Source organism: Pristiophorus japonicus, chromosome 1, assembly GCF_044704955.1.
Source record: "Pristiophorus japonicus isolate sPriJap1 chromosome 1, sPriJap1.hap1, whole genome shotgun sequence".
Lineage (NCBI taxonomy): Eukaryota > Metazoa > Chordata > Chondrichthyes > Pristiophoridae > Pristiophorus > Pristiophorus japonicus.
The window spans coordinates 483043004-483060676 of NC_091977.1; positions in this window are offsets into that span (position 1 = coordinate 483043004).

The window sequence follows — 17673 nt, forward strand, 5'->3', positions numbered from 1 at the left end:
CAGCTGAATGGATAACGGTTCACAAAAAATAGGTTAAAAAGAGCGTGAGAACAACAATTTAAAACACATAGAAGAGGTTTTGATTAAGCGCCACTAAATAGCATCTGCAATGCTTTAATAAATAAGTCCCTTTACTGAAGTGATAACATTGAATTCAGGCACTGATGCTGTCACTTCTGAAGGATATTACATGGTAGTATGCACCAAACAGAAGCATCTGTTCAATGTGAGTTATAGCTACTTGAATGGGGTGCAAGCTAGTATGTGGGGGAAGGGGTGATGTTCATGTATGTTTAAAAACCATAAAGCAAATTGCTTCGGTTGTGCTCCTTCATCAAATAACCGCCTAGGTGGAGTGCATCAGGGGAAATCTGGCAGCAGGGGTTCTGGAGAGTTGCACGTTTCTGAATGAATGGATGGAAAATCAGATGGTTATGTGGACAGCATTGTCTATGCCACGGTGGCGACTGCAGTTCTTCTTTAATCTGTATCTGGGGCTGCAGCAGGGTCTGTAGTTCAGCTTTGCTCCTTCTGCAGATACTTAGCCCATGATACAGTGTTGCACCTAATACCCCATGGGGATTGGGGTAATGCATAGCTAACTTCATAGCATTGCCAATGGTAATATCAAGAGGCTCAACCCCCACCTTGTGGGAGTGCTCCGATTACTGGAATGATATCGCCCAAAGGTTGGGACCATTTAGTCAGTTAGGGGAGCAACATTGTCCACGAACTGTGGAAGAGTCTGAAGTTGTCTTTAGCTTCCCATGGAGCCCGTGCATGGAATAACATTCCTTATCAGTGTGTGAGGAAGTCTGCAGTTCAATCCAGCTCTATCCCATTTAGCCACTCTATGGACTAGTGTTCCCTGCAGCCCTGACCAGCTCTAAACCCATTTTGTCCTGTCATGATCCTGCTCACTTGTCTTCTTGGTCCAGCTGATACCTATTGTAGGATGTTATGGGAAGAATCATCCCCTTCTCAGAATAACTTCCTATCCACTGAAGGCTATCTCTTTACCAATTGAGGCAGGTAATCACTTCGAGATTGAAGTGATGCATACTTGTATAATTGGAGTCATCAAACGAATCCTGAGTCCTCCAGCTTGGAATATGAGAGAACTTGGGACAAGCGTTGGGAAAGAATTCTAATCAGAGTCACACACAAGGGCTTCTTTTATTCTTGTGACAATCAACAAATGTGAATCAAGAATTCTAGGAGCATTTGTTGAAGAGGAGTTTAGTCTTCCTATTGTCACATAGAGTAGCGCTGTGAGTTGTTCGCTGAGGAGCTTTGAGTGAGCTGAGGAATTCGTTTAAGGAGGGACTTAAAGGAGAAGAGAGAGGAGAGGCGAAGAGGTTTAGGAAGGGAAGTCCAGAGCTTGGGCCTAAATGGCTGAAGGCATGGCCGCCAATGGTGGACACTGGAAGTGGGGGATGCACAAGAGGCCAGAGTTGGAGGAACACAGAGTTCTCAAAGGTTGTAGGATTGAAGGGGGATACAGAGATGATAAAGGGAAAGGCCCTGGTGGGATTTGAACATAAGAATGAGAATTTTAAAATCGACTCATTGGTGGACCAGGAGCCAATATAGGTCAGCGAGCACAGGGATGGTGGGTGAACAGGATTTGGTGTGAGTCAGGATATGGGCAGCAGAGTTTTGGATGAGCACAAGTTTATGGAAAGGGGAAGATTGAAGGCTGGCCAGGAGAGCATTGGAATAGTCGAGTCTGAAGGTAACAGAAGCATTGATGCAGGGCAATGCATTTACCAATGAGCCAACAGGGTGTGTGATTTTATTTGTATATTAGGCTAATTGTGTTGAATGACAGGCAAAAATGTTTTTAGAAGACGTGACAAGAAAAGGATAACATTATTAAATGTATAGCTATAAAATGTTACACAAGATTATTTTAATCAAATTTGCATCACAGTTGGGTAGAATATTTATGCAAATATTAAACCTCAGACTTACATTAGAGTTTAGTTGTTTTCCTTTGACATAACTGAGGTGAAACCTCGCTGTGCAAAGGTTAACATGTTTGTATCAAAATCCTTTGTCCTGCATTTCCATCAACTCTTCCTTTCCACTGGCTCCTCATGCCCAAGTAAGCTGGCTCATCCTGCCACACATTCCAACACTCAGCTGGTGCTCATCTCCTTGTCCCTACTTACTCCCCTCCACCATTCCCCACCTTGGTTCCCTAAGGCTTGCCACCCAAATTCCTGATTTTAAAAAGCACCCTGTGATCCTTCTTTGATTTCTCTCCGCCTGCCCATCCTCCAACCCTTGCCCCCCCAATCCCTCTCCACTACCAGCCACCACCTCCCCACCCCCCGCAATACTCAGCGTCCATTGTTTTTTTACTTCCTAACATTAATTGCGTGAGATGCTTTCTGTACGAAGGGTGCACAGTAGAAATGCAAGTTGTGGGCTGCTATATAAATAATTGTGTCATTCGCCTGCAGAGGTCATGAATTAACTCCTACATTAAAAGAGCGGAGAGAGGAACCTCATGGGGGTAATACGCTCTGTTAACATCACATAGTGTGGTTTCACCCCAAAAGAGAGCCAGGAAGAAACAGATGCCTATGTGCATTGTGTGAGGTGGGGGTTTATATGTGTGGGTGAAGGTGTGTATATGGGAGCATTGGTGTATATGTGTGGGTGAGGGTGTGCATGTGTGGGTGGAGATGTATATGTGTGGGACTGGGGGTGTATATGTGTGGGTGCGGGGTTTCTATGAGGGAGAATGAGGGTTGCTGTGTGACTTTAAGGCAGATTCTCGCACTGAACCTGGATGCTTTCTGTAATTATTTAAATATATACTATTTAATGTGGATATATTTTGCTCTTGTAAATTGTAAATACTGAGTTTTCTCCTGTTCTCCTGTGGTATTAATACGTCTCAGTTAGTGCGGCACATATACTTTATATTGACATTAATTAGGAGTGCAATGGTTGCAGTCTTTCTCTTTCTAAGTTACTTACATGTCCATATCGCTATTTCCTTGACTGGACTCTTCCCTGAATCTCCACCACCTCAAGCACCTTAACCCGGTAGACAAGAACTCCTCAAGGCTGTGGAGACAAAATGAAAAAAACAAACATTGAACATCTGTAATAACTAAAACTGCTGGAAATAAACAGCAGGGATTGGCCAGCATCTAAGAAAAAGAAAGATTAATATTTAGGGAAGGATTCGAGGTCAGTATTGCCCCAATTCTGTTGGAAGGGTCTTCAACTAAAGCAGTACCCGCCCGTTTTAGCTGCTAGCCTTGCTGTTTTGTTAGTCATCAGAGCATCAGAATGTTTCTGGTTTGTATGGCCATAAAAGTTTGGGGCACTTTAGATTTTGGATGATGATGGAAAGGTCCAGGACTGGGCACCATTTTAATTCCATTCCAGCAGATAATCCTGCATTAATCCTATCTCCAATTGTCCCTATCTCATTATTAAGCAAGTATCCCTGGCCCGCAGTGAAGTTGAAATTTCCCCTTCACCAGGAGTGGGGGAAGGGGAGGGGGTTGGAGTGGTGGGACGCTTGTCTCAAAATCCCTTGCAGGTTTTCGGCCTCCTCTTGTAGTACTTGCTCCTGAGCAAAGAGCCAAACTCCCACCCTGCAGTGTAGCTCCTCCCATTGCGGCTTTAGCACACTCGCAAGTGTTAATCTGCGGAAAGCAATCATGCGGTTAGTGATGTCATCACTCAATGAATGCAGCCCGTGTGTCTTTATAGCTCATGGCAATCTGGGGCCCTTTGAAACAGGGAAGCCACCTAGCATCAAGAATTTATTCTGATATTTGAAAGATTGAAATAAAAAGGGTTTATTTCATGAATGTGAAATATGGCCACTGCCACATTTACTGAGAAAAATATTAATATTGGATAGAGATCAAAATTGTCTTTCAGCTGTGTTCCGATGGAGTTATTCTGATGAAACTCCTGATACTATGTAGTGCCACTACGGTGTGAAGCAGTGCTAAAAGTGGGCATCTTTTAAATCGGCTGCTAAACTTGCCTCACTCTAGAGATTGCCTATGGGCTTTGTTCTACGAAGTTGCACAGTGAATGTTTTGCTCTAATGGGTTGTACCAATGAGTGTCAGAAAGACAGTCTCTGCCTATCATCGCCCTAACATGGAGAATGCCCAATCTCAGTGTCCTGACAGCAAAGAAGAAATCAGAAAATCACTATATCCTTTGAGAAACATTTCAACGCAATTCACATTTAAAAAAATTAATCCTTGGGATTATGGGCATTGCTGGCAAGGCCAGCATTTGTTGGCCACTCCTATTTTCCCTTGAGAAGGTGGTGGTGAGCCTTCTACTTGAAGCGCTGCAGTCCGTACGGTGAAGGTACTCCTACAATGTTGTTAGGTAGGGTGCTCTAGGATTCTGACCCAGCGACGATGAAGGAATGGTAATGTATGTTTAACTTGCAGGAGTACTTGGAGGTGAAGGTGTTCCCATGCACCTGCTGCCCTTGTCCTTTTAGGTTGTGGAGGTCGCAGGTTTAGGAGGTACAGTTGAAGAAGCCTTCACGAGTTACTTTTAGTTGTAATGAATTATCTTGAACTACTGTCACTGTTACGTAGTCAAGCACGGCAGCCATTTTGCACACGGCAAGATTGCACAAACAGTAATGAGTTGAATAACGAATTGACACTTGGAGAACTCCCCAACCTCTTTCCAATAGTGTAATGAGATCTTTTTAACGCCCAACTGAACAGTCAGATGGGACCTAGATTCAAAATTTCATCTAAATGACGACAGCTCTGACAATATAGTATTTCCTTAGTACTATATTGCAGTGTTAATGAAGATATATAACTCAGTCAGACAAGGTGCGGAGACCTGGAACATCAGGGTGGGACCCTGATCCACATAGAATACAAACTTAACTGAATGAAAAGTGAAAAAAGAAAAAGAAACTTGTGGTTATTGCACTCCTGATACTAACATACCCAGGTTACGTGTGTTTTTGCTCACAGAGTCTAATGGAGCCTAAATTATTTGTTTCTACCTCATGTGCATAGCTTGTAGGTAATGTACTGATTCTTCAGAATGACTATGGAAGATGTATTTAAGTTATTTAACATCTTGGTATAACAAAAGCAAGAGAATTTTGGAAATAAATGAATTGTGAATTATTTTTCAAATGTGTTTGGTCTTCATCCTTCTCGTTTCTCGCTTCTCAAATTCGGAAGTCATAGAACGGTGGAAGGGTTTGTGGAAAGTGTGGAATGGAGGACATCCCAAAATTGGAAGTTAAAGGATGGTGAAGGGGGCCATAGATTGTGTGGAGAGACGGGATCATCTGTAAAATTCCGATGTTCTCGGATAGGGGAAGGGGCCGTGGACTCTATGGTGTTATCTGGTAGAACTCTGTCTTTTTCACTTTTTCATACCTGGGCTCAAATGATCTATGGGATGAGTATTCCTTTTCTGGCTGTTTAAGGTCATAAACAAATTGGGTCTGAGCTAGAGTCATACCAGCTCCATGTCCCACAGCACAGAGCTCCACAACAAGCAAACTTGCTCTCTCAGCCAGAAAGGTTACAAGGACGACTAGGTTGAGATATTGAAATGTCACACTGGTGCAGTAGAGCAGACTGCACTTCTGCAGTTGGGGGCAAAGCATGTTGTTGGGGCACAACAGAGGGAGGTATACTCTACATCGGATGATGATGCAACTGACCTGAAGGATACAAGGTGGTGGAAGTGACTGTTGGGGGGGGGCGGGGTGGGAATGTATGGTCCAGTTGGGTTGTAAACTGGTCTTTCACAACTGGAATGTGGGTCTAAGTGCAGCTCTGACTGATAAGTTGGAAGGTGCCTCTGTCTGCTGGCTATTGGGTTTGAGGCTCATGACAATGATGAGGCTAATCTCTCTGCCTGTGCTCTGCTATACCATCTCAAATTTATATCTCAAATTTTTATATCAAAATGGGAACCATCTACACATCACACTTCCCCACCACATGTCAAACTTCACGTCACACACCATACATTACACTCCACATATCACATGCCAAATGTCACACATCACGCACCACACCCAAGATGCCAAACTTCACACGCCACACATCACACTCCACATCTCACACGCTACACATCACACTTCACATTCCACATGTCACACTTTGTATAAAGCACCAAAAAATTGCAACTAAACAATCTTAAAAATAAAGGTTACGCAAAGGGAAGAGAGCCAATTATTTTCTGATCAATTTCCTAACTTTGAGATAACTCCCTGAGGAGTGGAGTCAAGCAGCTGCCCGTCTAACAAACAACCAACAGCAACAACAATTAGCCTCTAATTGATCTTAGATGTGCCTATTTAGACCACCACAAGAATTGCTTCAGCTATAGTTTAAATGGACTGGATCAGTTAACAGCTAAACATGATATTCAAACTCCATGCCCCAGACTTCCTGTAATCATGTGCATGAGAAGTCAGCCAGTATATATGGAATAAAACGACTCCACCATTATCCCATGCTTGGTACTGATTCATTCTTACCATTTCAACTATGCGGGCAGATCAATTTGAAGGGATCTGAGGTCATGACATCACACTGTCAGACATGATCAGAGAAAACACCTCAGCACTGAAGCTCAAGAACTGTGCTCCAGGTTTAAGTCTCATTCAATGGGAGCACCAATCAAAGAATCGGGTGTTAGGGTCAGTACGCTCAATATTCAGATAACAGTGAAATTTAATGGCAGCAATGTTGCAAATATTTGTGAGTCCTGCAATTTGTTGATTAATACTGGATTCATGTGGCAATTTAAATGTACCTGCCTACATGTTTCAAAATTTCATTTGAACTGCCAGCACTTTAAAAAAGTCCAAAACTTGTAAATTGTGACAAGCCATCAACAGTAGATAGCCATGTTTGTTGTGTGCATGGTGGCCATTTTGTAGAATGACCATGTTTTTTTGCAGGGAGTGTGGTCAGGTTATTTGTAGGAAGGGTGGCCATTTTTTTGTAGGAAGGGTGACCATGTTTTTTGTAGGGAGGGTGGCCATGTGATTTGTAGAGAGGGTAACCATGTTTTTTGTAGAGAGGGTGGCCATGTTTTTTGTAGGGAGGGTGGTCATGTTTTTTGTAGCGAGGGTGGCCATGTGATTTGTAGGAAGGGTGTCCATAATTTTTGTAGGGAGGGTGGCCATGTGATTCGTAGGAAGGGTGGCCATGTTTTTTGTAGCGAGGGTGGCCATGTTTTTTGTAGCGAGGGTGGCCATGTGATTTGTAGGAAGGGTGGCCATGATTTTTGTTGGGAGGGTGGCCATGTTTTTTGCAGATAGGGTGGCCATGTGATTTGAGGGAAGGGTGGCTATATGTTTTGTAGAGAGGGTGGCCGTATTTTGTCGAAAGGGTGGCCATGTTTTTATAGGTATGCCGGCTATATTTTCTGTAGGAAGGGTGGCAATGTTCTTTGTAGGGAGGGTGACCATGTTTTTGTAGAAAGGGTGGCTATATTTTTTGTAAGAAGAGTAGCTATGTTTTTGTAGGAAGAGAGGCCATGTTTTTTGAACGAAGGGTGGACACGTTTTTTATAGGGAAGGGTGGCCATGTCTTTTGTAGGGAGGGTGGCCATGTTTTATGTAGGAAGAGCAGCCATATTTTTGGTAGGGAGGATGGCCATGTTTTTTGGTAGGGTGGGTGGCTATATGTTCTGTAGAGAGGGTGGCCATATCTTGTAGAAAGGGTGGCCGTGTTTTTATAGGTATGGCGGCTATATTTTCTGTAGGAAGGGTGGCAATGTTCTTTGTAGGGAGTGTGACCATGTTTTTGTAGGAAGGGTGGCTATATTTTTTGTAAGAAGGGCAGCCATATTTTTGGTAGGGAGGATGGCCATGTTTTTTGTGGGAAGGGCTGCCAAGTTTTATGTCGGGAGGGTGACCATGTTTTTTGTGGGGAGGTTGACCATGTTTTTTGTAGCGAGTGTTGCCATGTTTTTGTCAGTAGGTTGGCCATGTTTTTTGTAGGGAGGGTGGCTATATTTTTTATAGGAAGGATAGCTGTATTTTTTTTAAGAAGTGTAGCTATGTTTTTTGTAGGAAGAGTGGCCATGTCTTTTGTAGGAAAGGAGGCCATGTTTTTTTGTAGGAAGGATAACCATGTTTTTTGTAGGGAAGCTAGCCATGTTTTTTTGTAGAGAGGGTGGCCTTCTTTGATAGGACGGGTGGACATGTTTTTTTTGGGAAGTGTGGCCATGTTGTTTGTAGGAACGGTGGCCATTTTTTTGTAGAAAGTGTGGCTATGTTTTTGTAGGAAGGGTGGCTATGTTTTTTGTAGGAAGAGTAGCCATGTTTTCTATAGGAAGGGTGGATATGTTATTTGTAGGGAAGGTGGCTATGTTTTCTCTAGGAAAGATGGCAGTGGTCATGTTTTTTGTTGGGAAGCTAGCCATGTTTTTTGTAGAGAGGGTGGCCATCTTTTGTAGGAAAGGTGGACATGTTTTTTTGTGGGAAGGGTGGCCATGTTGTTTGCAGAGAGGGTGGCCATATTTACTGTAGGAAGGGTGGCCATTTCTTTTGTAGGAAGTGTAGCTGTGTTTTTTTTAGGGAGGGTGGCCATATTTTTTGTCGGAAGAGCAGCCATGTTTTTTGTAAGAAGGGTGGCCATGTTATTTGTAAGGAGGGTGGGCTATGTTTTCTCTAGGGAGGATGCCTATGTTTTCACGTTTTTTGTATGGGAGGGTGGCCATGTAATTGTCAGGAGGGTGGCCAAGTGTTTTGTAGGGAGGGTGGCCAAGTATTTTGTAGGGAGGATGGCCATGTTTTTCATAGGGAGGGCTGCCATTTTTTATGTAGGGAGGCTGACCATGTTTTTTGTAGGTAGGGTGGCCATGTTTTTTCTAGGTAGAGTGGCCATGTAAAAATTTTGTAGGGATGTGGCCATGTTTTTTGTCGGTAGGGTGGCCATGTTTTTTGTAGGTAGGGTGGCCATGTTTTTTCTAGGTAGAGTGGCCATGTAAAAATTTTGTAGGGATGTGGCCATGTTTTTTGTAGGTAGGGTGGCCATGTTTTTTGTAGGGAGGGTGGCCATGTTTTTGTTGGGAGGTTGGCCATGTTTTTATGTAGGGAGGGTGACCATGTTTTTTGTAGGAAAGATGGCCATGATTTTGTAGGAAGGATGGCCATGTCTTTGTCGGGAGGTTGAGCATATCTTTGTAGAGAGGGTGGCCATGTTTTTTATAGGGAGGATGGCCATGTTTTTTGTAGGGAGGCTGACCATTTTTCTGGTATGGAGGATGGCCATTTTTAGTGTAGCGAGGGTGGCCATGTTTTTTGGACATTCTTCCTCCACAAAACATGGCCATTGTCCCGACAAAAACATGACCACCCTCCCAACAGAAAATATAGTCACCCTACCTATAAAAGCATGGCCACCCTTTCTACAAAATATGGCCACTCTCTTTACAAAAATCATGGCCACCATCCCTACCAAAAACATGGCCACCATCCCTACAAAACACATGGCAACCTTGATGCGTTCATAATAAAGGATGAAACTGAGTACTGTGTACAATAAGCATGTGTGGGTGGCTATAATTTTGTAGGGAGGATGGCCATGTTTTTTGTGGGCAGATTTGTTATGTATTTAACCCCTTGCAACCTGTATTACACTACGACCAGAGGGCCTACCTGTTGGAGTCCCAAGGGATCCCAGCATCTCTTGGGAGCACGGTATACAAGCAGGCCACCCACAAGGTACCTACACTCTGGAGTCTTATTAAAGGAGCTAAGGTCACACATGCTTATGGCCATGTTTTGTGGAGGAAGAATGTCCATATTTTTTGAGGAAGGGTGACCATGTTTTTTGTAGGAAGGGTGACCATGTTTTTTGTAGAAAGGTTGGTCATGTTTTTTGTAGGGCGGGTGGCCATATTTTTTGTAAATAGGGTGGCCATAAAGAGGATTGGTCTGCCATACTTAAGCAAATGTGCAAGGAGGCCAAACCATACATTTGTCTATTCAAGCAGATTGCATATTGTGGGGCAATCGCGTTGTAATGTCCAAGAAAGGGAGAGAGAAGTTCGTGCATGAGTTACACAGCACACATCCTGGTATAGTGATGATGAAGGCCATCGCCAGGTCCCATGTATGGTGGCCAGTAATTAATTCTGAGCTGGAAGCATGCAACACTTGCATGCAGCTCAGCAAAGCACCAGCGGAATCGCTGCTAAGTCTGTGGTCGTGGCCATCCAAACCTTGATCCAGGATCCATGTAGATTTTGCAGGTCCCTTCCTGGGCAAGATGTTTTTAGTGGTGGTGCCACTTATTCGAAGTGGATAGAATGCATAATCATGTCATCCAGCACATCCACGGCAATCATAGAGAATCTGAATATCATGTTCACGACTGCCTGACATAATAGTGAGCGACAATGGGTCGTGCTTCACCAGTCAGGGATTTCAGGAGTTTGTAAAACTTAATGGCATAAATCATGTAAGGTCAGCACCATTCAAGCCTGTGTCCAACGGGCAAGCTGAACGTGCAGTACAAATTATCAAGCAAAGCATGAGGAGAGTGACCCAAGGGTCACTGCAGACCCACTTGTCCTACATACTGCTGAGTTACAGGACAAGACCCCACACACTCACAGGGGTCTCGCCTGCTGAACTCATGATGAAAAGAAGTCTTAAGACCAAGCTATCTCTGGTACATCCGGATTAACATAATCATGTTGAATACGGAAGACAAAGTCAACAAAGATACCATGATCGTGCAACTGTGTCACGCGAGATTTCTGTTAGTGATCCTTTATATGTGTTGAACTATGGTCAGGGTCCCAAATGGATCGTTGGTACGGTCGTGGCCAAGGAGGGCAACAGAGTATTCATTATTAAGCTCAAGAATAGACAAACTTGCAGGAAACACATGGATCAGACAAAGCTGAGGCACACAGATGAGCCAGAACAGTCGGACGAAGAAACCATTGATGACCAACCAACCTACCAGCAGTTTTCAGAGGACTCAAGGGTCATCAATGAACCCGGAATTTCCATCACAGATCTGTTCATTAAAAATGGACTTGCAATTCCTCACATGGCCACTGCCACCTCCAACAAGTCAGCCATCCAGCCACCAGCCATAACAGACCCCGCACACTCACCCAGGCTGGAATCGAACTGAGACGGTCAACCCGGGAGCACAAAGCACCGGACCGTCTCAACCTGTGAAAGACTGTGATTAGATCACAGAGGGGGGTATTGTCATGTACGCACATGGTGCTGCTCAGGTATAAAAGGCCAGCCATTTTGTGAGTCAGGCACTTTGGGCCTAAATAAAGCAGAGCCAAGGTTGTACCTTGCTTAGTTAAACAGTACTCAGTTTGAAACTTTATTGCATACATAACATCCTTCCTACAAAGCATCGGCACAATTCTCTGTGCCAGGTCTGTGGTGAATGACATAATCATAGGCAGATAATGTCAGCGCCCACCTTTGGATGCGGGATGAAGCGTTGGTATTGATACCTTGGCTCTCAGAAAACAATGAAATTAGCGGCTTGTGATCAGTCTCTAATTCGAACCTCAGACCGAACAGATATTGATGCATTTTTTTTTACACCGTGCACAGACGCTAAAGCTTCTTTTTCTACCATGCTGTAGGCTCTTTCTGCTTTAGACAAACTTTTTCATGCATATGCGACAGGTTGAAGTTTCCCCGACTCATTGGCTTGTTGGAGTACGCAACCAATTCCATATGACGATATGTCACAGGCCAAAACTAAACATTTACATGGGTCATAATGTACCAGCAGCTTGTTCGAGCAAAGCAGATTGGTGGCTTTCTCGAAAGCTCTGTCTTGCGATGCTCCCCACACCCAGTTGTCGCCTTTTCTCAATAGCATGTGCAGTGGTTCTAATAACGTACTGAATTTAGGTAGGAAGTTACCAAAGTAGTTGAGTCGACCCAGGAACAAACGCAGCTCCGTCACATTCTGCGGCTTGGGTGCATTCTTGATGGCCTTGGCTTTCACGTCAGTAGGTCTGATGCCATCAGCGGCAATTTTCCGAGGAATTCGAGCATTTCAGTCTGAGTCCCACTCCATCCAAACGCAGTAGAACCTCTTCCAGGTTGTTCAGATGTTCCTTGATCGGTGATCAGGATGTCATCTTGGATTATGATGGTTCTGGGAACGGACTTCAGTAGACTTTCCATATTCCTCTGGAATATTGCTGCAGCCAAGCAAATTCTGAAAGGGCACCTGTGGTAAATAAACAGTCCTTTGTGCGTGTTAATGCATGTAAGTCACTTCGACGTCTCGACCAACTCCTGTCTCATATACGCCAATTCCAGTTTTGTGAATGACTTCCCTCTGGCTAGCGTCGCAAACAAGTCATCAGCCTTCAGTAATGGATACTGATCTTGTTTCGAAACCCTGTTGATCGAAGCCTTGTAGTCTCCACAGATTCTGACTGTGCCATCATCACTTTTCAGCACAGGAACAATGGGGCTGGCCCATTCATTACATTCGACCGGTGATATGATCCCTTCACGCTCGAGTCTGTTCAGTTCAATTTTGACCTTCTCCCTCATCATATACGGCACTGCCCGAGCTTTATTATGGACGGGTCTTGCATCTGAGCCCACGTGGATCTGCACCTTGGCTCCCGTGAAATTGCCGATACCCGGTTCGAACAGCGAGGGGAACTTGCTTAATACTTGGGCACATGTATCTTCCTCCGACGACAATGCCTTTCTGTCATTCCAGTCTCATCTGATTTTCTCCAAACAGCTCCTGCTGAGCAGCATTCGGTCATTGCCTGGAACAATCCACAGCGGTAACTCGTGAACCGCACCATTATATGATACATTGATTTGTGCACTGCCAGTCACCTTTATTAGTTATTTGGTGTACGTGCGCAGCTTGGCATTAACAGGGCTCAGCCTTAGTATCCCACAGCTTATTAAATGCCCTCTTGTTCATGATCGATTGACTCGCCCCCGTGTCCATTTCCATCGCTATCGGTATCCCGTTAAACTTCACGTTCATCAAAATTGGTTTACTCTTAGTCATGAAGGAGTACAGTCCATACACTTCCTCCTCTGGTATCTCAGATAGCGTATCTGGATCCACGCTAGTCTGACTCTCATCCTCCACGTGGTGTGTCGCAGCTCGCTTGCACTGGAGATGCTCCACTCTCAGACAGCCTTTGCAACTATATTGCTTAAATCGGCACTGCTGGTGCCGATGATTTTCCCCACAACGCCAACACGGAGAAGTCAGATACATTCCCGCTGGCGGACTTTGGGCAGCCACATGTTTCGCGAATGCAGCCGTATAGGCCCTGCCATGTGCCGCTCTGCTGAACGCCGAATCAATCGCTTGGCGGTTCTTCACCGCTATTTGCTTTAGACTCCTGTCATGATTGAGCGATCTGGATGGCCCTTTTTAAATCCAACTCCTCCACCGCCAGAGGTTTGCGCAGGATCACCTTGTGGTTGATAACGATAACAAAGAAGTCCCGCAGCATATCTGCCAACACCGACCCGAACTTGCACGGTCCCACTAGACGTCTGAGGTCGGCAACGAATTCCGCCGTGCTCTGGCCCTCCGATCGAACGTGTGTATAAAACCTGTATCTCGAGATGATGATGCCGCCATCTAGCTTGAGGTGCTCTGTACTAATGTGCACAACTCCTCGTACGTTTTCTCTGTTGGATCACTAGGCATGAATAGATTCTTTATCAGACCGTAGATCTTTGAACCGCAAACAGTGAGGAACACGGCCCGGCGCCGATCTGCATCGTCGACCCCCTTCATTTTGTTGGCCATGAAGTACTGGTTCAAATGGCTCACAAAGTCTGTCCAATCTTCACCCTCTACAAATCGCTCTAAAAATCCAATCGTGCTCATTTTGCAAACAAATGTTCTTGTATTCTCGTCGCCAAATGTTATGTATGCAATAAAGGTTCAAAATGAGTACTGTTTAACTAAGCAAGGTACAATCTTGGCTCTGCTTTTTGTAGGCCCAAAGTGCCTGACTCTCAAAATGGCTGGCCTTTTATACCTGAGCAGCACCATGTGCGTGCTGCACAGTGGCATCCAACAATGACGCCATCTGGTGGCTACAAACAGAATGTACATACATGATAAAGGTTTTTTTAGGAAGATTGGCCATGTTTTTTGGAGAGATGGTGGCCATGTTTTTAGTAGAGAGGTTGGCCATGCTTTTTGTAAAGAGCGTGGCCGTATTTTATAGAAAGTGTGACTATGTTTTTATAGGTAGGGTGGTTATATTTTCTGTAGGAATGGTGGCCGAGTTTTTTGCAGGGAGGGTGGCTATATTTTTTGTAGGAAGAAGAGTAGCCATGTTTTTTACAGGGAGGGTGGCTATATATTTTTTTCAGAAGAGTGGCCATGTTTTTTGTCGGGAGGGTGATTATGTTCTGAGACGTTTAAGATTATGAGGGGACTTGACAAGGTGAATACAGTGAGGATGTTTTCACTGATAGGGTGACTAGAACTAGGGGGCGTGATCTTAGAATAAGGGTCCGCCCATTTAAAAATGAAGAGGAATTTCTTCTCTCAGAGGGTTGTAAATCTGTGGAATTCGCTGCCTCAGAGAGCTGTGGAAGCTGGGACATTGAATAAATTTAAGACAGAGATAGACAGTTTCTGAACCGATAAAGGAATAAGGGGTATGGGGAGCGGGCAGGAAAGTGGATCTGAGTCCATGATCAGATCAGTCATGATCATATTAAATGGCGGGCAGACTTGAGGGGGTGTATGGCCTACTCCTGCTCCTATTTCTTATGTTCTTATGTTCTTATGTTTTTGGTAGGGAGGGTGGCCATGTTTTTTGTAGAAAGGGAGGGGCCATGATTTTGTAGGGAGGATGGCCATGTTATTTTAGGGAGGATGGTTATGTTTTCTATAGGGCGGGTGACAATGTTTTTTGTAGGATGGGTTGCCATGTTTTATATATCGAGGGTGATGATGTTTTTGGTAGGGACGATGGCCTTAGTTTTTGTAAGGAGCTTGTCCATGTTTATGTATGGAGGGTGACCTTGTTTTTGGTAGCGAGGGTGACCATGTGTTTTGTAGGGAGGGTGACCATGTTTTTTGTATGGGAGGATGACCATGTTTATTGTCGGGAGAGTGGCCAAATGCCCTGTTTCTGGTAATAAAAGGGGTTATATAAACGCAAGTCTTCCTTTTCAACACTTCAAGGAATGAGCACCATGCAGGTGATGGAACAAGCCTCGAAATAATCACAATGAGGATGCAAGGAGCAGGAACATTCTCAGAGTTTGTACAATTTGTTCTTGTCGATTAAAAAAGAAATGCCATGACAGGCAGAAGAAGTGAAATGAAAAGAGAAAATTTTGAAAATACTCTGCAGATCAGTCAGCATCAAGAGAATCGGTTAGTTAACGTTTGGGATGTACTCCCTTCATCAGACTGAAGGCTAAAAAATTGAAGTGTAAAATTTCCACATGGCATTTTTCTGATCACCTGCCATAACATTGGCGGAGACTATTTACTCTATTTCTTCAGAGTTTCTGGCAATCTTCTGCCAAAGTTCTGGAGAGAGATCAGGAGCAGAAACTCGGGGAGCTGGAAAAATGGAGGGAAAAAAGGAGGGCTGGAAAGGGATGATTTTCCTGTTATACATGGTTTTGAAAATCTGTATTTTACTTTATTTTAATGGAGTTCCAAGAAAGGTGGAATAACTTAGAAAAGGTTTGAGTTGAAATCTCCAGGAAGGTGGGGTTTATTGGTTAATTAGGGGACAGAAGACTCACACTCTACTCATTCCAAGGGTTATGTGTTGTCATGGTTACTCATACAGCTGTATTACGATAAGATGACTTTTGAGGGAAAAAGTTCAGGCTCTGTGCTCCACTCATGCAGCCTCATTCATCGTGAGCCCATAATCGGAAATTGTGTGCCTGTTGCACACGTGATTTTACCAGCGACTTTGCTGGCCTCCATGGTCTGCCTCAGGAATACTCCTTCCCCAATCCAAGGAAATCCCCCAGTGGAAGAGCCTGCCTAAAATGTGGAAATGACTCTGAGGCAGGAAGGTCAGCTGGGGTCAGGGATGCGTCATTACGGTGGGCGGAGGCTCTGCCCACTCACAGCTGTGCCCAATGTTGAGTTTAGGATAATCCACATCCTTCACTTTAATACAGGCTCCTGGACTCAAGAGATAGAGAGGCATCTGATTAGTAAGCCTTATTTAGCAATACATTTAATACAAACCCACCGCATGCAGTACATACTCACAAGCAACAAACTCATTGGGCCTCATGAACTGAGTCCTCTAACCACTCATGGTAGTCTCATGAAAACTCCTTAAAGTTCCTAAAGTGTGTTGTATCTTTATATGGTTAATTACATAAGGTAAGCATGGTGTTAGTATGCAAGCGTGTCCATAGTATGTATAATTAGTACGTGAGTTCGTAAGGTTAATATATAAGCACATTAGTGGTTACAAAGACTATATCCGCCTTTCTTACATGCTCGTTAGCAATACTATCTGTTTCATAGTCTCTGGACTTGTCACACACATGATTAACCAAGGCTGGCCTTCGGAACCCTCTTTTCCTTAGCTTTTTAAACGTTTATTACACTGACGCCTTCACTATTCACACTTCCAACACCTCCACCAGACAGCTGGGCACCTGTCCAATAATTAACATTGCACTCTCAGGCCATTCTACACCTAATTTCTCAGACTTGTATCTTTGCATGTCCAGAGTGTGATTTTAATCCAAGTTAACCCTTACTACTATCACAACCTACCCTACCTATATGCTACTTACTATTCTACCTAGCTGATTGATCCTTACTCCCAATAGAACTAGCCCAGACTAAGACAATAATATACCGGCTACCCTACCACTTGCTCAAGATACCCTAATTTGCTTCTCTTCTTCCCTCTTATTTACATTGTGATTTTTTAAAAATGTGTTTATTCATCCCTCCTCAAACCTCCCTCCTTTTTCTCAGTAATTTATGTGATTATAAAAGCTTTTTGTTTTCTCCCCTTTATGGTGAATCTGTAATTCTTGTTGAAGCTGTCATTGACGTACACCACACCTGAGAGGATTTTCTCAACATTGATTCGCCAACGGCAAGGTGGTTGAATGGCTGGTCATTCACCATGCATAGACTTGGCTTGTATTATCTTAAGCATTGAAATTTATGGGGTGAGCTGATCAAGGTGTATAAAATCTTAAATGCATTCGATAGCGTAGATATTGTAGGGCTCAATTTTCCCCGGTCATTTGCGGCGTTGTTTTGGCGTGCGCCGTTTTTTTTGGCATATTTATTTTTTTCCAAGTTTCCCCCTGCGATCTGCGCCGACGTAATTGACTGAGATATGATTTTTCTAGCCCAGTTTTTTTTCCTCTCATGTCTGCGCCTGGTTTCATAATTTTTCGCAGTTTGGCCAATATTTTTTCCTCCAAGGTCGGCATATCTGGCCACTCCTGAAAAACCTTCTGGGCACTTAAGAAAATGAATGTACATTAAGAAATCGGCGCTGAAATCGCCATTGTTATTAAATCAAAGATTTTGGAGGGAGTCAAGAACACTGTCAAAATCAATAATAAAGTTGAACTTTTTTTATCTGTCAACGTAGTAAATGTAAATTTGTTGGATTTCAGAAGTTTTCTCATTTTTTTACTCACTCACAC